Source organism: Suncus etruscus, chromosome X (assembly GCF_024139225.1).
Source record: "Suncus etruscus isolate mSunEtr1 chromosome X, mSunEtr1.pri.cur, whole genome shotgun sequence".
Classification (NCBI taxonomy): domain Eukaryota; kingdom Metazoa; phylum Chordata; class Mammalia; order Eulipotyphla; family Soricidae; genus Suncus; species Suncus etruscus.
The window spans coordinates 90,483,135-90,505,195 of NC_064868.1; positions in this window are offsets into that span (position 1 = coordinate 90,483,135).

The window sequence follows — 22,061 nt, forward strand, 5'->3', positions numbered from 1 at the left end:
ACTGTGCTGGGCACCCAGGCACATTAGACCATACACAAATCTTTGGTCCCCTGAGATACAACCTCCTGCTCAGAAGAAAAGTCAGGGGTCTGGTTCATGTCTTACATGTGAAAGACCCCAAGCACCAGCCCTGACATTGCATATCCATCTCCCATCCCACCACTGCTAGGTGGTCTCTGAGAACCACAGGGCCAGTGCATTGAACCATCCTCCCAGGTGGCCCAGTTCTGCTTGAGCATGGCTTGGGATGACAAGAGAAATAGTAAAGACACAAATATTGGAACAGGCTTCTTGAGGCTTTCAGTGCCGGGCTCAGTGTAGACACACTCTGAGCTCCAGCCTGTATCATGCACATGCAGTGAGCAACTTACAACACTGATGTTATCAACCGAGGCTATTACAAAGAGGGCCCAGATAAACATTGCATAAATGGGGTGTGTGACAGTAATAAATGGAGGGACTGGAGGTTCACAGGAAAGAAACTTAGTTGAGGTTGGAAAAGATGGAAAAACATTGGACTAGCAAAAACCCCTGCTGTGCAGATCAAACTGTAGATCCACACAGAGTGGCCTTTCGGTCAGTGCATAATACAGCTGAAAGTGGCTTTCCAAGTCCCTCTCCCAGACTTCTGGGCCTTCAGCACCTCCACTAGGTGTAGAAAGAGGATGAGTCCACAAGGCTTGAGCAGTGAACAATATCTCCTTGCAGGAGGCTGGTTCTGAGCTGGTCCTAGTGCTCACTGAGAGGCCATAACATTGGCAGGTCTAATTTGGATGTGTCAATGAGCAGTTGGTATCTAGCTAGAGTGGCTTCTGACCATCTAGCCACTATCCACCTAGGTTCATCCATATACCAGCTGGAACTCTGTGCTGACCCAGGTGTTGGTGCCGGGGTCAGCTGCAAGTGTAGAATGTATCTCTGAGAGCAAATCCAGCTTGGATTTGAGGATCAATGACCTCAGTCATTGCAGACTGAGTGCCTCTCTTGGGGAGGGGACAGCAGGATCCTGGGTAGATGTTGCACTCAAGGAAGGTGTCACTTTATTCTGGAGGAGCTAGGAATCTCATCCTGTGCAGAAGGAGGTTGAGTGGCTTGTAGCTACAGCTATGTCTGGAGAGTGTCACCTCCTTTGTAGCCATGGCCTGGCAGTTCCTGACAAAGGTCCATGGGTTCAGAGATTGTCTGCATCTCTCTGCTAATTTTCCTTGCTTGTGTACACCTACATGTCTACCTACAGCTATGCTTGGGCCTCTACAAGAGTCACCCTGCTGAGGTCTTTGAACTACATTAAAGCATAAGCTCAGGATGCCTGGAAAAATCAAGAATCAGATCTCTGCAGGGCTGTGGTCCATGGTGGGTGAACTGCATGGTCTGGAGGAGCCCAGTGATTTCAACCAGTTGGTAATGCTAGATGCAGCTCTGCCTTCTGGTGGCTTTGGGCTGTGTAGCTGTGGTTAGCATGTGACTGCTGAACCTTACACCCCATACCTCTGCTTTCTTGTGTCATTTGGAGGAATAGTCCAACTTTTATGGGAGCACTCTCCTTTTACATTTATGCCAGCCACATCTCCGTCGAAGACCAAGCATCTCCTGGATCATGGAAATATAGCCCTCAGCCCCTCACAGAGACTCAGTCAGTGAACACACTCTTGTGCTGTGGGTGACCTGGGATGCCCACTGGTCTGCCCACTGCCCCAGATCTCTGCAGCCCAGGCTCCATTATGCCAAGTTTCTCTTGAAGTTGTAATATCTATTTAGGCAAATATGGGCTCAGCTCAGTTTTGGGACCCAAGTATCTGCTTATTGTTTCCCCTGTTGGGATCCCAGCTGGTGCCAGGCTAGCTCATCTGCTCTTCTTCTGTCTGCAGAGCCTATCAAAAGCAAGTTACAGTGCTGGTAGATGGGGGCATTTGAGTGAGGTGTGGGCGGTAAGGAGGGCAAGCAGAGGAAAGAAGACCAAAACAGTAGGGAGTAGGATGCAGGGCTGGGAGAAGGGACCTGCAGAGAGGAAGTCAAGAAGGCAAGTCCTAGAAGGGGTAGATTTACACCAGGATAAAGCAAGTAGGGAAATTGCAGTTCCCTGACTGTTTCAGGTGGGTCACAATGAAGATTGAATATGAGCAATTCCTAGGGTACCTAGGTTATATCCCTAGGAGTGGTATAGCTGGATCGTATGGGAGCTCAACTTCCAGCTTTTGGAGGAATCTCCATATCGCTTTTCATAAAGGTTGTTCTAGACCTTTTGTGTTCCCTAGGAACACAAAAGCACAATTAAAAAATCCCTTCCTCACATTGCAGTGTTATTTACAATAGCCAGACTCTGGAAACAGCCTAGATGCCCCTCAATAGATGAGTGGCTAAAGAAACTGTGGTACATATATACAATGGAATATTATGCAGCCGACAGAAGAGATGAAGTCATGAAATTTTCCTATATGTGGATGTATATGGAATCTACTATGCTGAGTGAAATAAATTAGAAGGAGAGAGATAGACACAGAATGGTCTCACTCATCTGTGAGTTTTGAGAAAATAAAAGACATTTGTGCAATGATTCTCAGAGACAATAGAGAGGAGGACTGGAAGTTTCAGCTCACGACTTGAAGCCCACCACAGAGAGTGATGTGTGCAGTTAGAGAAATAATTACACTGAGAACCATCATAACAAAATGTGACTGAATGAGGGAAGTAGAAAGCCTGCCTAGAGCACAGGCCAGTGTGGGGTGAGGAGGAGGGACACTTGGGACATTGGTGATGGGAATGTTGCACTGGTGAAGGTTTTTATTTTAAAAACTATTAATAATAATTAATAATAAATAATAGGCATTTTTCAGCAGGAATGGCAAGCCTTTCACAGAGCCAAACTGGGTTAAGTCCCCAGCACCCCATATGGTCTCCCAAGCCAAATAAAAAAATTCTGATTTTTTAGCACAACAACAGGTTTTAAGTTATAATTATTATTATTATTCACTTCTATCTTTTGGAGTCTATAGTGCTTCACATGTAAAATACTTGTAGAATATTCCTTTTCTTTTATAAATAATAAATTCTTGTAAACTAAAAATAATATGAGCAATTCCAATTTCCCAGCCTGCCTAGGGCCAGAAGGAACTATAGGCAGCCTTGACCAATTTGTGGACACAACACTGGCTCCATATGAAGTGTTTCTGTACAAAAGGGAGTGGAAAAGACTTGGCTGAGTATGCAATTCTTAATGGTTTCAGCAGACTGAATCTCAGAGAAAGTGCTACCGTATGGATAGCACCCAAGATCCTGCAAGCACCTTTGCCCAGAATCACCTTGGATTAATCTATTCCCTTCTCTAAGGCTCAGTTTCCTCATCTGGCAGGCAGATTGATGGAGATATGATATAGAAGACTGTCAGACTATATGTGTTTCACCCTCAACCTGGTTTGGATTATTTCATGTGTGACCCTGATTCAGACAGGTTCACATGAGCTTGGAGATATGTCACGTGTGGTGATTTTAAACCTGGCACCCGAACAGTGACCTAAGACCCAGGGACCTGAGAAGACCACAACAATAGTGAATGACTTGACCCTCTGGTGGATTATCACAATGACATCCCCCTAGATCTAGACTGAATGTGCTATGCCATTTACTGGAATATCGGTTGACATGGCCCCTGTTCTGAATGGCTTCATGTTGTTCTGTTTCATTTACCTGCACTTCTCACTCTGGACTGTATGTGCCAGGTTCCCTATAGATTAACTTGCACACATGCCACAAGAGAAGAGTGCCTCTCAGTGGTGATGAGTCATCAGACCTTCCAGGGCTGATAATTCATCATTTACTAGTGGCACCAAACCAGAGAGACCTCCATCTCTCAAGAATGATAAGCCAGATTATCTGTATCTGTCTCTGTAGATTCAGTCTGGATTTATCTACAGAAATGACACCAAAGAAGATGTCTTTGTTCACTGGATAGCTTAATAGAAACAATCCCCGGAAGTTTCTGTGTATCACTGATGATTCAGAGACTGTGGAGTTTGATGGCGTAAAAGGAGAGAGGGGACCAATAGCTGTTAACGTATCTGGATCTGGCAGAATGCTAGTGAAAGGTAGCAGATATGTTCTCAATCGACAGAGGTTTTGTCAATTCATCCACCGGCCCCAGTCAGCTGCCCCACCACCTATGGTGGCAGAGGCCCCTTCAATCAGGACTGAAGCAGACAGTGAAGGGGTGAGAGCTGAAGACTTTGGGCAGTGTCCCAGAAGTCTACCATCTTTCCTCAAGGACCTCAGACGTCCAACCTACAGCAGCTACTCGAGGAGACCCCAGCTGCCTAACACAGAAGGAGATGATGGAAGATCCAAGCCCATCTGAAGATCAGATGAGAAAAAGCTGCTTTCAAAACCTCCTGAACCTGGGTTACATACAAAAAATTTTTTACTTTCTTCTAGGCAAATCACTTGACCCCATTTGTATTGGTCACTATATTGCTGGTTAAACTGTATTTTAACTGCATGAATCTTAATAACGGCTTTTTTCTATGCCCCACTGCAAACAGAAAAATTTGTATCTAATTTTAGTGGTTTAACATTAGTTTGTTCAATACCAGGGAAATGCATAATGTTAGATCTTTTAAAGTTCTCAGCTATCCTAGCGAATGTTTCCCAATTGCTATGATGTTTGATTGTGTATATTATTTAGCAACGTATTCTCAAATTATGTGTGCAAAAATATTCTAATGTCTTTGTCCACAGAAGTGGATGGAAAAGGAGCTTGGATGTTATAGACTCTCATTATAGTGCTCATTATAAGAATGTTTTTAGCATGGGGCCAGAGAGATAGCAAGGAGGTAAGGCATTTGCCTTTCATGCAAAAGGTCATTGGTTCGAATCCCGGCGTCCCATATGGTCCCCTGTGCCTGCCAGGAGCAATTTCTGAGCATGAAGCCAGGAGTAACCCCTGAGCACTGCCGGGTGTGACCCAAAAACCACAAAAAAGAATATTCTAGCAAATTTATTTTTAAACTATATATATATATATATATATATATATCTGCAGAAATGTTCCTGTGATTTTGTTTAACGAAGTTTTTGAAAAAAAAAAAACTTGGATGTTCTAGACTGATATTACAGTACTTAGTGTAAGAATGTTTATGAATTTTCAAATTAAGTGTATCTGCAGATAGGTTCTAATGTTTATGTTCAGAGAAGTCTATGAAAAAGTGTTGTGAAATGTATAAGACAAATATATGGAAAAAGATGATTGTTTTGAGAATGATGTATACAGCTTAAACTTTGATGCTATCTTTTACAGCCAACTTTTACTGTGCCTATACAAAATAATAACCACTTTTGTAAGGTCTGATCTGGGGTTCCTGCCTCTTGCAGAGAACAATAGAATATGACTTATGTACCCTCTCAATTTTTTTTTTTTTTTTTGGTTTTTGGGCCACACCCGGTAACGCTCAGGGGTTACTCCTGGCTATGTGCTCAGAAGTCGCTCCTGGCTTGGGGGACCATATGGGACACCGGGGGATCGAACCGCGGTCCGTCCAAGGCTAGCGCAGGCAAGGCAGGCACCTTACCTCTTGCGCCACCGCCCGGCCCCCTCTCAATTTTTTGAGCAAAAAAGGTGCAGTTGTTAGTTACACCTTATTTTGCCTAAAACAAATATCATCCCTGTTCCTTTTTATATTTGTTTACAACTTGGATTTACCCCAAAACATAGATTGTCTTACTTGTAAGCCTGGGTGGGATTGGCTCAGAATAGCCTGAGCTATCTGTCCTTACTGCTCCACCCAGAGGTAAACTCTGTAATCAATAAAAACGGAAGTACTGGCAGGCAGCTTGATGGAGATATGAGGTAGAAGATTGCCAGACTATATGTGTTTCACATTCAACCTAGTATCGATTATTTTATGCATGACCCTGATTCAGACTCATTCACCTGGGGTTGAATATACGGTATGTGAGATTATTTTACACTCATCTGCCAGTGACAGACAGGTTCTGCGACTACTGTGATCCCTCCCTGATATCACATTCTAAGATGTTTGAACTCTTTTACTCATCCACTTGATTTTACGATGGGCAGCTGAGGGCCTGAGGTAGAGGTGAAGGACAGGTTGAGACTCAAGGACATCAGATATTTGGTAGTCCGGGTCTGGGAACTAAATGCTCTGTCCAGATGTGATGTTATCTGCAACATCTGTTACCCCATTGATCACCAGGGTTAGTTGGGCTTATTTAACTGGCTAGGCTGGTGTCGCCTTCCTAATGTATTTCCCTCCTGAATCTGTGAGCTTGTTGAAGAGAATAGTCTTCCCAGAACTAAGACGGAACCTTCTGTGGTTGAGGTGTATGAGTAGCTGCACTCCCTGCTAGAACCTTTAGACAAATGCTCTACTCTTTCCTGGCAGGCAGGGGTGTAGTGCCAGAAGATGGAGCCCAACCTGGAGAGGCCATTCACCCCAGACATGAACTCTTTTTATGGTCTCATTTGGACCTGGCCATACCAAAAGGGCAGGCTAACAGGGGGTATTGGCCTCAACTCCCAATAGCCCTAAAACAATAGCCCTGAATATTTCCATCCCAAGCTCAGAACACCCCAGACAGCCCCACTGGCTCCCTGGGGTCAAGTCATATGGCACTCAGAGGAGGCAGCATCTAGGACCTTAGCTCAGAGTGGTAGCCTGAAAAGAAGGACGAGATGTAAAGGGGATCTGGTGGATAGGTAATTGTCTTGGCAGAATTCCTGGGTTAGGAAAACAGCAGATCCACCCAGCCCTGGACTACATGTTTGAGGAACAATAGTAGTAACCGAGGTGGAAGACCATTCCCAATACCCCAAGTCTCACTGGAAGGTAGTCCTCCTACAGATAGTTTCTCTCATTCCACATCTCAACCTATGCAATTACTATATTGGTAAAGCACCGAACTCATCCTCAAATGTGCCAAAAAGGATTTATATTATCGCTATCAGCTGCATCGTTGGTGTCTCTATCTTCATCAGAAAACATCTCGAAAGTATTTTGCAAAAGTTTTCCAGTCAGCAGGTGGTCCAAGTATCATGAACTGATCTCAGCAAAACAGGCTTGACTGTCTCTACCAGCTTCAAGAGGAAGTTTCTCCCTGTGGTACTGTAATCTCAGGTCCTTGCCAATTCCATGTAAACAACTGATATTCCAATGATCTTACATCAATGGATAACCAGTTTCCAGTCTGAACTTCATTTTTGAAAGATTTCACATTAGCACATGGACACTGATGTGTACTACCAATATCTCATACTAAGATGGGGCTTATTTTTCACACATTTCATCACTTGCATCAATATACTAAATATGTTATTTGACCCCTTTCGTTTCCAATTCCCAGAAAAGTGGCTTGAAAAAAGGGTTCCCCTACACAGAGGATGACTAGTTCATGATCTGAGGACAATTCCACTTTCGGTGGCTTGCAAATTTGACATAACATGTCAGCTGGTACTGGAAAGATAGTATAGTGGAAAAGGCATGTATCTTATATATGACTGGCACGTATTCTACCATCAGCATCCCATGTGTTCACTTGAACACCACCAAGAGTGATACCAAAGTGCAGAGCTATGAATAAGCCCTGAGCCCAGCCAGATAGATATGCCCCCCTCCAAGTATCAGAAGCCAAAAGAAATGTCAATAATATGCAACTTCTAAATAACAAGCAAACATGGAAGTGTTGTTGGGTAGAATATATTTATTATAGAGAAGCTAACATTTTAAAATTATGTTTTTAAAGACTACATTGGTTTATTACAAATCATTAATCATAGCTAACACTATACTAGACACTATTCTGTGTTGTCTGTGTCATTGTATCCTCATAACATACACAGAAGTGGGTGATATTATTATACCCTTTTACAGATGATATAAATGAAAACAGAGACAAGTGTTTTGCCTGAAGTCATTGCACTACTGAGAAGTGGGACTGAGACACAGATAAGTCATGTATTTAACCATCTTTGTTGTCTGCCTCCTGTTTAAGTAGAAATTTATCTTATTTCCTCACTTTTCTAGTATGAAAGGATAAATATTCTCACTCCTTTGAATCTGATTTTTTCTTTCTTAAAAGGAGAAACAAAAGGAGTTCCCAACTAGAGTTGCTGAAGAAATTAAATGTGAAAATTTGAAAAGAGCTCATTACACAGTGCACAATACATAAGTCCCACTGTTGTGAAAAGTCCATACAATCAGGTGTCACTTAACAATATTCCATTTAACAGAAGACTGAAAATATCAAGGTATTTCCAACATACTGCACCATTTAGTATTATAGAGCCTAAGGCTGGAACACCTGTTTGTGTAATTATATTCTCTGTTTGCACAATGATGAAATTCCCTAACAACTAATTTCTCAGAATGCATCCTTATTGTTAAGCAACATTTGATTGGATTTTCATCCTGTTATATCATGTGCACCATGTGGAGAAACATGGGTGGCTTTTACACATTTAAACTTGATATTTGGGGAAACTTGCAGAACGCTTCTCCTAGGAGTTCCAGATACAAACACAACTGACAGGCATTGTCCAGATGTTTCATATACATCTCCTGAAGCAATGTGTAGACAGCCTGTCAGTATGGCAGATTGAGAGAAACCGAGGCTTGGAGAAACTGGGTGAATTTCTCAAAGTTACTACACTAAAAGTGGCCAAGCTGGGACTCCACCCCAAGCCCACACTCATTCTCCACAGTTTGGCCACACATATTTTGAATAACTTCTCTGATCTTCTGAGACTTGAATGAATTTAGTGGGTGATGGTTAAGCTGAGTTCAAGCTTTAAAGGATGAATTGAGTCCTCTTTTCCTTGAACCTTTCACAACACAAGGTCAAGGTTGTTTCACTGAGGCAGTTTCCACTGTGTAGGTAACCTTTGTAAATGGTAGTGGAAATTGTGCCCACTGGCTTCTTCCCATTCATTTGACTATTATGAACCCATTTTATGAACCAAGTGTTCCTCCATGGGCTCTTAATGTTAATAAAGTGACTTTTGGAGATTTAAAAAAAAAACAACATCACATCTCAGATCCACACCACTCTGCATATTAAGAGGGGAATGGCTTTGTTTCCCTTCCCTCTCACTTGTTATCTAAAGAGTCTAAAAAAAAAAGAAGAATACAAAGGGTGGAGCCAGAGAGACAGCATGGAGATAAAGCATTTGCCTTGCTTGCAGAAGGACAGTGGTTCGAATCTGGCATCCCATCTGGTCCCCCGAGCCTGCCAGGAGCAATTTCTGAGCACAGAGCCAGGAGTAACCCCAAATACAAAGGGTTACTTAAAACCGGAAGTGAATCAGATTAATTTATCTTTCGTAAAAATAATTAAGGATTTGTGCAAAAACCAAGATCTCGGTACCGGAGCGGTGGCACAAGTGGTAAGACGTCTGCCTTATGCGCTCTAGCCTAGGACGGACTGCAGTTTGATCCCCCAGCATCCCATAGGGTCCAGGCGCGATTTCTGAGTGCATAGCCAGGAGTAACCCCTGAACGTCATTGGAAGTGGCCCCAAAACCAAAACCAAAACCAAAAATCCCCAAGATCTCTAATCCCAGTGGTCTGACTTTGACAACCATGATGAAACAGAACTTCTGGAACCATAAGGAAAGACTCTATCCCAGGTTCCATTCTAGGATCTGCTCAAAAACCAAGATCACTAATTACAGAAGAATGACTACAACAATTTTGACAGAGCAGAACCCTCTGGATCCATAAAGAAAGACTCTATCCTAGACTTTCTATGACCTGTGCAAAAACCAGGATCTCTAATTACAGAGGACTGATTCTGACAGCCACACTGAACAGAATATTTCCTGGCACCCTAAAAAGGCCTTGAGTTTCGACAATGAGCATGTTCAGAGCCTGTAGTTGTTCTCATGACAGAAAGCTTCAAGGGAATAGAAACACTGTATCTCCTAGGTCAAGGGAATTTCTTTTCTAATTTCCCCCAACACTTACTGTGCCTACGAACAACAACAACAACAACAACAACAACAACAAAATTGCCACATCAGCCCCCTCCTTTTTTCTTCTTCTTTTTTCTTTTTAGTTGTTGTGTTTTAGTTTTTTTTTCTTTTTCTTTCTTCTTTTAAATCTATATATCTTCAGGATGAGCTCCTCCCAGATTTTTTTCTTTCTTTTCCAACAGAACCACAGAACTTGAATCACATCGTTCTGCCTCAAAAATTGAGAGGAAATAAAAAAGTGGACGGTACCAGGTACAAACATTCACATGAACATTGAGTGGAAATAAAATATGATCATACCTAAACACCAAACCCAAAGTCAACAACAACAGAATCAAAATAACCCAATCTACATCAAGCTATACACAGAGGGGACCTATTACACTAGCAGTTTAGGGGGCAAGGGGGTGGTATAAGATGCATGCTGGGAACAGGGCTGGAACAGGGACAACACTGGTGATGGGAATGGCCCTATTTCACTGTCACTATGTACCTTAATATAACTGTGAAAGAATTGTAATTCACATTGGTCACAATAAAAATTATTAGAAAAAAGAAAAATAATAATTAATGCTTTAAGTGAGATAGAATTCACATGCAATAAAATTCACCCTTTAAAAAGTGCACAGTTCAGTAACTGTTATACAAAATTATACAAAAAAAGTGAACTTTTACTAAAGAGTATTTGTTATTCAAAGTTATACAACCATTACCACTAATTCCATAATAAAAATTTCATTACTATAGCAGTTAGCCCCTAACTATGTTACACTCACCCCTTATTCATCCTCCTGCACCACTGCATTCTCTTTATTCTGGACTGTCACGCCTTGACATAAGGCACTCTATTTAAGGGTAATACAGCAGGCCCACTAGATGCAATCCTCAGATTTTCCTAGAGTGAACGGCTAGAATCACCCCCACGAGTTTCCTCAAAAGACCCTCTGTGAGCTCTTGCCCTATGTGGATAGTTGAAAAATTCACAAAGAGATATTTCTGAAATTCATGTCTTGGTATTGGCATCACATGTTCCTTCATTTATTGGGCTTTAACATTATTTCTCCCTTGTAAATTTACAGGCTGAAATAGGGCCTCTATCAAGTTCCTTTTCCCAGAGAAATTTCTGCACCAAATAATAAGACAAGCTTGGTCTCTTTCTGTCAGCCTATTTACATCTAAAGGCCAAGTCAAAACATAGCATCTTCAAGACAATGTCTTCTCTCCTTGTCTTTCTTTGAACACCATAGCAAGATGGTTTTGCCTCAGGGACTTTCCCTGTCATTTTGAATACCTGCTAACAAACAGGTTTGGCCAGTGTAGAATTACGGTATTGAATTTACTAGGTATAATTCTGTACCCCTTTCATATAAGTTTTTTTCCCTTTCATATAAGTTTTATCTCTTTCTATAACCAGACCATAGGAAGTTGATCTTAACACCTAGCTAGAATACTATTCCCTTAGGTTAAGGATATTTGTTGGGGCCGGGAAGGTGGCGCTAGAGGTAAGGTGTCTGCCTTGCAAGTGCTAGCCAAGGAACGGACCGCGGTTCGATCCCCCGGCGTCCCATATGGTCCCCCCAAGCCAGGGGCGATTTCTGAGCACATAGCCAGGAGTAACCCCTGAGCGTCAAACGGGTGTGGCCCAAAAACCAAAAAAAAAAAAAAAAAAAAAAAAAGGATATTTGTTATTAGGAAGGAAACCAAGATTCTTGCAACCCCTTAATTTACATCAGTAATGACTCCTAGGGCCAGGAACTACTTTGATATGTAAGAGATTAGCATTCCTCTCATGATATGATTCTCCCTTTACCCTTTATACTCCCAGCCTGGAGAGTAAACTTGTCTCACAGCTATGCCAGAAGATGCAAGTCCCCATATACAATATTTGTATGTGTTTATTATTTATTTCATATCTCGCCACCCTAGCAACCCAGTTTCCCTAAAGTGGATTCATTGAAATCCCACTGGCACTGTAGGACAGAAGCCGCCTGCAGCAGTGGACACTATTTAAGAGGAATCAAGTAACGTAAGACCATACATGTAGCATATTTTCAGGATTTATCCACATCACAGTTCATCCATAATAGATTTCACTTATTTGTATGGCCAAGTAATATTACCTTCTATGCATAACTTGTATGCTCTTGATCCTTTCATTGGTTGGTAGATATTTCCACTTGTTTCCAATTTTCACTATTATGAGCTTGGGAGATTTGTGCACAATTTTTTGTTTGTTTTTTTGTTTTGTTTTGTTTTGTTTTTGTTTTTGGGTCACACTCAACAGTGTTTAGGAGTCATGCCTGGTTCTAAGCTCAGAAATCGCTCCTGGCAGGCTCGGGGGGACCATATATGATGCTAAGATTCGAACCACTGTCCTTCTGCATGCAAGGCAAATTTCCTACCTCCATGCTATCTCTCTTGCCCCTTGTGCACAAATTTTTGTATGTGATTCTAGGATGGAATTGCAGGGTTATATGGTCACGTTAAACTTTTTTAGTTACTCCTGGACTGTTGTTCAAAGTGTTTGAACCATTTGGACTACTGTTACATTCTCACAAGTGATATATAATGATTCTAGATTCTTCATATTCTCACTATTGCTTGCTGTTTGTCATATTTATTATCATTGTGATAAGTATAACTGGAATTTTAATTTGCATTTGCATTTTCCTCATGTACAATTATATTGAGCACCTTTTTTGTTTGTTTGTTTTTTGGGTCACACCCGGCAGCGCTCAGGGGTTACTCCTGGCTGTCTGCTCAGAAATAACTCCTGGCAGGCACGGGGGACCATGTGGGACACCGGGAACCATGTGGGACACCAGGATTCAAACCAACCACCTTTGGTCCTGGATCGGCTGCTTGCAAGGCAAACACCGCTGTGCTATCTCTCTGGGCCCTTGAGCACCTTTTCATGTGCTTGTCGGACATATATGTATCCTCTTTTGGGAAATATACCCTCCTTGTCAATTGGCTCATTGGTGAATTGTAATTATTTTTATAATTCTAGTTACAAATCTCTTGAAGGCTAAATGATTTTGTAGGCAACTTTTATGTATTGCCATTGTCATAATTTACACTGAATAGCAACTTTTGAAAAAAAAGTTTTTAATTTTGTGGTCCAACTTATCAAATTTTATCCTCTGTAGTTTGTGTTTTTGGTTTTCAAGAAATCTTTACCTAATTCTCCTTGAAAAAATTTTCTCCAATGTGTACTATTAGAAGTTTTTTTAGTTTCAAGTTTGTTACTTAGCTCTGATACATTTTGAGAATTGTTATTTATGTCAAATGGGATGGGTTAACATTCATGCTATTATTTTGTAATTTTTTGTTTTACTTATTTGAATTGTATCTTACTGTAATTTAATTATTGTGCTTAAACGTTAATGTTAACATTTATGGATTTTTGAGGGGATGCTACACTAGTAGTGTTCAGAGATTATACCTGCTCTGTGTTCGAGAATCACTCCTATCAGGATCTGTGACCATAAAAGGTGTCAGGGATCAACCTAGGTGGGCAGCAGAAAAGGCATTTTCTTTCCATTCCCATATGGTTATTTTAAAAATATTGTTACTTCCATTTTGATTGTTCATTTGTAGTAAACAATAATTAAACTGATTTTATGTAGTGACCTTGTACCCTATTGCCATGCCATGTTAGGCTACTTATTAGTTTTTTTTAATATTTTATTTTATTTCTTCCATAGACCATATATTGGTTTTGAATAGATATTATATAGTTTGTGAATAAAGCCACTTTTCCTTTATAATTTCTATTACCTATGCTTTCACAACCTGTTTCTGTATCTCACTCTCCTACAACTCTCATTCATTCCACCTTTCCTTTTTCCCTTTCTTGACTGTCCAAGCTAGAACCTAAAGTTCTTTTATTGTGTCAGTTTTTGTCACATAGTAAGGTGAAGTTCTCTTAATCGGGTTTTAACTTATCGTGAATTGACTCTTTCTTGGTGGAATAAACATTTTTATTCCTGGTAATACTATGCTCTGAAATCTACATTATCTGATATTAATGTAGCCACTCCAGATTTTATTAGTGTTGTCATCATATTTTTTAATCCCTTTACTTTTAATTTGTTTTTCCACCATTATACTATTTTATGTAAGAATTATAGTCAGCTTTTCTTTTAATCCAATGTGACCATCCCTGCTTTCTTATTAGGATAATTAAACTATTTACTTATACTTAGTAAGATTATTATGTATACAATTAAATTAATTTATATTTCTTAATTTTTTATTTGTCCCATATATTTCATGTTCATTTATTTCTTTTATAAAAAAACTTCATTGGAATTAATTGAATATTTCTACATTTTATTTTTTCTCATTGGTTGATATTTTCAGCTATCATTCTGTGTTATTTTTTATTATTTTAGCATTAAGGTGTTCATTAATTCATCCTTGTCTGCCTTTAAGTAATACTTTCCTATGTATGAATGTTAAGTAATACCCTTCCCTATGTATGAATGTTAGTATACCTCTATTTTATTCCTTCTGTGTTTTTCACTATGATGTCATGTTTACTTGAGTTTGAGTAACTATTCTTTTCTTTCTTTAAATAGCCAATTATTTTTAGGGGAAGCATTTTCATTCATGCTCAACACTCTGAATGTCTCCCTGAACATCTATTATCTCAAATCTAAATAAGAGAACTCCTACATATTTGAAATTGTGCCAAAGATCAATAATAGACAAGGACGATTGTTTTTTTGCCCCCAAACCTAAAGATAAGGGTTGTTTGCCTTCCTCTATTTGTCCCCCCAAAGCCTAATATTTACTTTATTTAGGTTTTTGGATAAGATGGGCTATTAGCCCACAAGAGAATTTATTATTCATTCTTATGCCCAACAATCTGGAGCTCACCCTGTCTAAATAAGCTACCCTAATCTCTTTAGAGCACCCCTTTTTGTCACCATTTAGGCAAGATGGTTGCTTTGAGGGCACAATTCTGCCATCTTCAAGCCTGCCAATAAAATTTGTTCCATTACGTTGTCTCTGGATTGATTATCCATTGAAAGACAGCTGAGTTGAACTCTGCTGATGGTAACACTTTGGTGCTAGGCATGACTAAATCCTTCACCAGCAAGGTTCTGTTTGCTTTGGGGACTGTCCACTGTCTTTCCAGTCTGATTCTGGCTACCCATTAGGCAACTCCAGTAAAGGTCAAGGATACATCTGGAGTTAAGTCAATTGACTGTGTGTGTACATGTTCACTGTTGTGTGTTTAACTGGGAAAAGCTACATGGAGGTATATGCCCAAGATTTCTGTTCTCTCTATCTGAACCAGTTTCCCTGTGAATTTGGGGGCATTTCTGTGAGTGCTTTCTAAGAGCTGTGAACTAGCTGTGGACTTTTACCTGTATCTGTGAATTGATTAATCTGTCTCTGTGTGACCACTGCGGAGTCTTAAAATAGCCAATTATTTGAGGAAGGGCATTTTCAGCCATTCTCAGCACCCTGAATGTCTCCCTGAACATCAATGATATCAAATCTAAATAAGAGAAATACTACATATTTGAAACCGGTGCACAGATTAATATTAGACAAGAAAAAAAAGCATGCTGAGAAAGGTAAGTTCTGAGCTAGAAGGTACTTTCCCACCTTGTGAGAACTCTGGAAGTTTGAAGAAACCAGGTGAGAGACAAAAGTAGAAACCATAGAGTTCAGCTCTGGTTTAATCAGTTAACCAAAGGGTGCACTGCATATTTTCTGTTGACCAGAACAATGCGGATAAGCTCCCCTACCCACCCCATGACCTCCTGTATCTTTAGAAGATGCTGGCTATGTATTTTATTTACGTGCCATGTTTTGCTTGTGTCATACCATGATTTTAGAGAGATTTTAGAATGGAGAGTTCTTTTTACATTTTTCTATAGCTTTCTGCATTATGAGATCTAGGATCAGTCCTTTCTGTCTTTAATAGGAAAGCCAAAATCAACAAATATCAGAGGAGTTAACAGTTATTCTAGACTAGGAATACAAAGCTTACTAAAAGCTATTGATATATACTGATCTTTTCCTTTTTTCTGTCTTACATGGTGAATAAACTTTGGCCCTTTTGAAAAAGCAAAAAATAATGATTTATTGATCACAATTAAAATGAAAAACACCTAAACTGGTCATTTTTCCAATGAAAAGTTTTACAGCATTCTCAATATAATTTTCTTGCTTTATTTTAGTTTTTGTAGTTTGAGGAACACACCTGGAAATGCTCAGGGGTTGCTTATGGCTCTGCACTCAGGAATTGCTCTTCATGTGCTCAAGGATCATATGGGATGCCAAGGATCAGACCTAGGTTGGCTGAATGCAGGGCAAAAGCCTTACCTGCTATACTATCTCTCTAGTCCCCTCAACCTAAAATTCTCATCAAGATGAGGTTGAATGAATGGATAAAATGTTACAAAATAATGTAAGGCTAATGGCTAGTAAAATGATTTTTTTTAAAGTTCAAGATCATGTACTAACAGAGATGATGAGCTGCCTTTAATGTCTGAGTAGCCACTAGGGACTCTCTTGAGTTTCAAACTCTGCTATGTTTAAAACCGTGGATTTAAATGGTTGAACTAGAATAAGCTGACTTGGATCCGGAAACTACGGAAAGCTGAAGAGATCTCAGTCGATCGTCTGTGCCTTACTGCCTGTGTCAGTCCTTAGTAAACTTCAGGAAGGGAAAATTGTGTAATTGTATTATTTTTCTATTTGGTTGACAAACCTAAACTTGATCTTCTCTAAAAAATAATCAAATAGATAGAGGGTTTATCATACGCAATAAGACCCATGTTCAACTAGGAATGAGTCTGTCCTCATTATAAAAATGAAGGTATGGTTTTATAAACATTAAGGAGAAATTTCTTAGAGGTACAAACTACTTTAAATTAAGGCATTAAAAATTCTCATTTTTTTTAAAAAATAAATATGGAATTTTTAAATACTTTACAGGTGTCTAAAATTTTTGTAAAAGCTAAGCCATTTGTTTTTGTTTCTGTGTATTTTAATTTTAAAATAGACTTTAATTTTGCTATTAAACTGAATTATTAAAATATGTAGCCCAAATTACTTATGGCTTGTGATAATACTGGTGATAAAGCTGTCTGTAAATGTAGAGCTTTAGATTGAGACAATTGGGTCTGTAAAGTCAAAATTGGAAGCAAAAAATTTTAGCTCACCTGAATTTTAAAATATTTTAAAATGTTTGACTCACCATGAGATACCAAGTAACAAAGTTGTTCATGATTGAGTTTCATTCATATAATGTTCCAATATTATCCCTTCACCAGTGTTTACTTCCCTCTACTAATGTCCCCAGTTTCCATCTTGGCCCAAGCCTGCCAGCAGACTTTTTTTTTAGGCCCTGTGTTTTTTGTTACTCTTACTGAAAGGATAGCATGCCTATCACTTTTCCTTCTTTCAACAACTGGTTTCTGTTCCGAGCGATCATTTCTCATTATCATATAGTCACAGTGGTCCCTTCTCTGACCTAATAGTCAACCCTCATTGTGGCAAACTTTCTACTAAGGACCAGTCTTCTTGGCTTTCATTTCTATTATCTTTGATTATTATTCTCCTAAAATTTTTCTTTATATCCTGAAAATGAGTGTGAAAATGCTTTTTCTCTTCTTCTGGCTCATTTCACTCAGTATGATACTTTCCATGTCCACCCATGTATCAGTAAATTTTATTATTTATTTTTCCTAATTACTGAATAGTATTCCACTGTGTATATATACACCATAGCTTCATTATCCATTTGTCTGTTCTTGAGCACTTGAGTTGTTTCCAGATGCTGGCTATTGCAAATAGTGTTGCCATGAACATAAGAGTGCAGGTACCTTTTCTGTATTGTTTTGGAACACTTAGAGTATATTCCCAGGAGCAGAACTGCTGGGTCATATAGAAGCTCAATATTTAGTTTTTGGAGGAATGTACATATTGTTTTTCAAAAATGCTGGATTAGTGGACATTCCCACATCTATGCCAACTTTGTTGTCATTGTTCTTTGTGGTGAGTGTCAGTCTCTTTGATGTGAGTGGTATCTCATTGTTGATTTTACTTGCATCTCCATAATGATTGATTAGTGATGTAGAGCATTTTGTGCCTTTTGGCCATTTGTATTTCTTCTCTAAAGTAGTTTCTGTTCATCTCTTCTCCCAATTTGTTCTTGGTGTTGGAAGTTATTTTATGGTAGAGTTCTACCAGTAATTTATATATCTTATATATTGACCATTTATTGAATGAGTCAAATCATTTCTCCCAGTCCATGGGCTGTCTTTGTAGTCTGGTATTCAGAAGCATTTTAATTTAATGTAGTCTTATTTGTTTGTGTTTGCTTCCACTTGCTTGGTTCAGTGGTTCATCTTTAAAGTTGCCTCTAGTTTCAATGTCATAGATAGACTTGCCTATGTTTTCCTCATGTATGTGATGGACTTAGGTCTGATATCTGAGACTTAACCTATCTTTTATTTTACTTTTTTGGATGATATCAAGAAGAGAATAAGTTCTTTTTTTAATATGGTCAATTGGTTTTTCTAAGACCACTTGAAGAAGCTTTTTTACTCTGGTTCATATTTTTTACTCCTTTATCAAAGAATAATTGAACATATATTTGAGAATATATATATAGATTTTCTGTTCTTTCCCACTTTTGGATTCTACATTTTTTCTAGTAACATGCTCATTTAATTACTATTTCTTTGTAGTAAAGTTTGAAATTTAAAAAGTTGCACTTTTTTTTCTCCCAAGGATTTCTTTGGGAAATTTAGGGAGGTTTCTTGCTCCACATGAATTTCAGATATGTTTGATTTCTTTGAAAAATGTCCCAAGTATACTTACAAGGACTGCATTGACTCTGTACTTCAGAGAGTACTGGCATTTTGTTGATATTAAATTTCTAATTTATAAACACAGGATATATTTCCATTTCCTTGTGTCCTCTTTTATTTCTTTTTTCAAAGAACCAACTTCTGCTTTCGTTGATCTTTCAGATTGTTTTTTGGTTTTCCACTTCATTGAGTTCTGCTTTCAGCTTTGTTATTTCCTTCTGTCTCCCTATTTTTGGTTCCTTTTGTTGGTCATTTTCTAATTTTTTGAGCTGCGTCATTAAGTTATTCAGGTATGTCCCTTCTTCCTTCCTGATGTGTGTTTGTAAAGCTTTAAATTTTCCTCTCAGGACCGCTTTTGCTGTGTCCCATAGATTCTGGCAGTTTGTGTCTTCATTATCATTTGTTTCCAGGAAAGTTTTGATTTCCTTTTTGATTTCATCTTGGACCCACTGGTTGTTCAGTAGCAGGGTGTTTAATTTCCAATTGTTAAAGTTTTTCTTCTGTGTGGCTTTGCAGTTCACATCTAATTTCAGAGCCTTGTGGTCAGCAAAGGTAGCCTGCAAGATTTCTATCCTCTTGATTTTATGGAGGTATGTTTTATGTGTAAGCATGTAGTCTATCCTGGAGAATGACCCATGTACATTGAAGAAGAATGTGTATCCAGGTTTTTGGGGATGTAGTGTCCTATATATATCTACTAGTCCTCTTTCTTCCATTACTCTTTTCAGGGCTAGTATGTTTTTGTTGGGTTTCATTCTGGTTGACCTATCAAGTGTTGATAGGGCCGTGTTGAGGTCTCCCACAATTATTGTGTTATTATTGATGTCTTCTTTCAGATTTGTCAGTACTTGTATTATATAATTTGCTGGTCTCTCATTGGGTGCATATATGTTTAATAGTTGATTTCTTCCTGTTGCACATATCCCTTGATTAGTACATAGGTTCCATCTTTGTCCCTTACCACTTTTCTGAGTATAAAGTTGGTGTCATGAGATATTAATATGGCCACCCCAGCTTTTTTGAGGGTGTTGTTTGCTTGGATGATTTTCCTCCAGCCTTTGATTTTGAGTCTATGTTTGTTCTGACTATTCAGATGTGTTTCTTGTAGGCAGCAGCAGGTTGGATTCATCTTTTTGACCCATTTTGCCACTCTGTGTCTCTTTTATTTCTTGAACTAATATGTTTCATATTTTTTTCTTTATATAGGTCTTTCTCCTCTTTGGTGAACCAATTCCTAGATCTGTAATTTCTCTGAGGAACAATTGTGAATAGGATTGTTTCTTTAATTTTTGTCTCTTCTACTTAATTTTTGGAATATAGAAAAGCCATGGAGTTTTTTATGTTAATTTTGTAGCCAATCACTCTACAATACAAATTGTTTCTAGGAACATTTTTTTTGTAATCTTTAGGATTTTCTACCTATAGTGTCATGTCTGTTACCTACAGGTAGTGAGATCTTGACTTCTTCCTTTTCTTTCGGGGTGCCCTTAATACTTTCATCCTAATGATTCTTTGCAATTCTATAAAATTTCCTCTTAACACTGCTTTTGCTATATTTTATAAGTTCTGGTAGGTTGTGTCCTCATTCTCATTTATTTCCAAGAATCTTTTGATTCCTTCTCTGACTGAGTGATTGTTCAGTAGTGAGTTAATTTCCATCTCACCGAGATTTTTATTAATCAGAATTAGTTCATGTTTTTCAAACATATACAATAACTACCTTGTTATTCAGGATTTTTTTACTACTGTGAAGATAAAATGTAGTTGCTTGTGTTAATACTAATGAAATTTTTAGGTTATATACATTTTCTTGAAAGGCAAAAGACTAAACCAAATGACAGAAATATTTAGGAATTTTGGTCTGAGATTTTTAGTTATTTGAACTTCAGTTCTACTTAATGGGGGAGTAAGGAAAGCATTAATCTGCAAGATAATCGTGCTAGATTAATTTAAAATTCTACTCTGATAAAGCTGAAACTATAAGTTTGAGTATTAGTGAAAATTTAGAGGACTACTTAAGTTGTTTTTCAAATTTAGGATTGGAGTTTACTGAATACTAAAGGTAGGTGTGGAAACGTACTAATAATATGGATGTGTACTGTAAATAAGTAAGTTAATTAATGGAGATATCTTGGTTGGGGAAAGAGATGAAATTCTATCTTAATGTGAAGCCAGTCTTTTTGAAATAAAAAAAATTAGGGCTAAAATAAAGTGTAAAATAAATATATAGAATGTTTAGAGACTGAGTTTTGGGGAAAATACTGTGTGGTCAATTGAAATTCTTACAAAGATTTTTTTAAGTCTTAATATGTCTTGTATATTTATAAAATAAGATTTTAAATGCCCTTTATGAAAGGGGAAAAGGACTGTAAGACTGTGGTGATTTTTTCTGTAATGTAAATTGCTTATCTGGTCTACCTAATAAATGAAGCTCTAGTTTATGACTATATGTCATGTTGGGTTTATCATCTAGTTTAATTTTTAATCTAGCCTTTTTTAAGACATCTAAATTTAATTTTCAGTTTTAAATATGTGCTACCTGTGTAAAAGTGTATTTGAGGAGCCAGAGCTATAGCACAGCAGTAGGGCATTTGCCTTGCATGCAGCCGACCTGGAATGGGTTCTATCCCCAGCATTCTATATGGTCCCCCGAGCCTGCCAGGAGTGATTTCTGAGCGTAGAGCCAGGTGTAACACATGAGCGCCACCGGATGGGGCCCAAAAACCAAAAAACCAAACCAAACCCCAAAAAAGTGTTTTTGAAAAGTGTTTCGGGGCCGGAAAGATAGCGTGGATGTAAAGCGTTTGCCTTTCATGCAGAAGGTTATCGGTTCAAAATCCAGGCATCCCATATGGTCCCCCGTGCCTACCAGGAGTGATTTCTGAGCATGGAGCCAGGAGTAACCCCTGAGCACTGCCGGGTGTGACCCAAAAAGCAAAAAAAAAAAAAAAAAAAGTGTTTCATGGTGGTTTTTATATAGGTGTCAAGCATTTTAATTCTGTAGAACAAAACTTTCCAGAAATCAAACATCTAAGAAAAAAATCTTAGTTGACTTTGAAGGAAAACAAATATGGAATGTCTTAAAAGAGCTCCTAAAGCATCTTATAAAATTACTTTCTCTCCTTATGGAAAGTGAAATGCATATGCATTAGGCATATCTGGTATATTAAGGCTTCACGGGAAGCAATGCATAAGAAATGTTTAACCATCTTAGCATATATGTGTATAATAAAATAGGTAGCCTA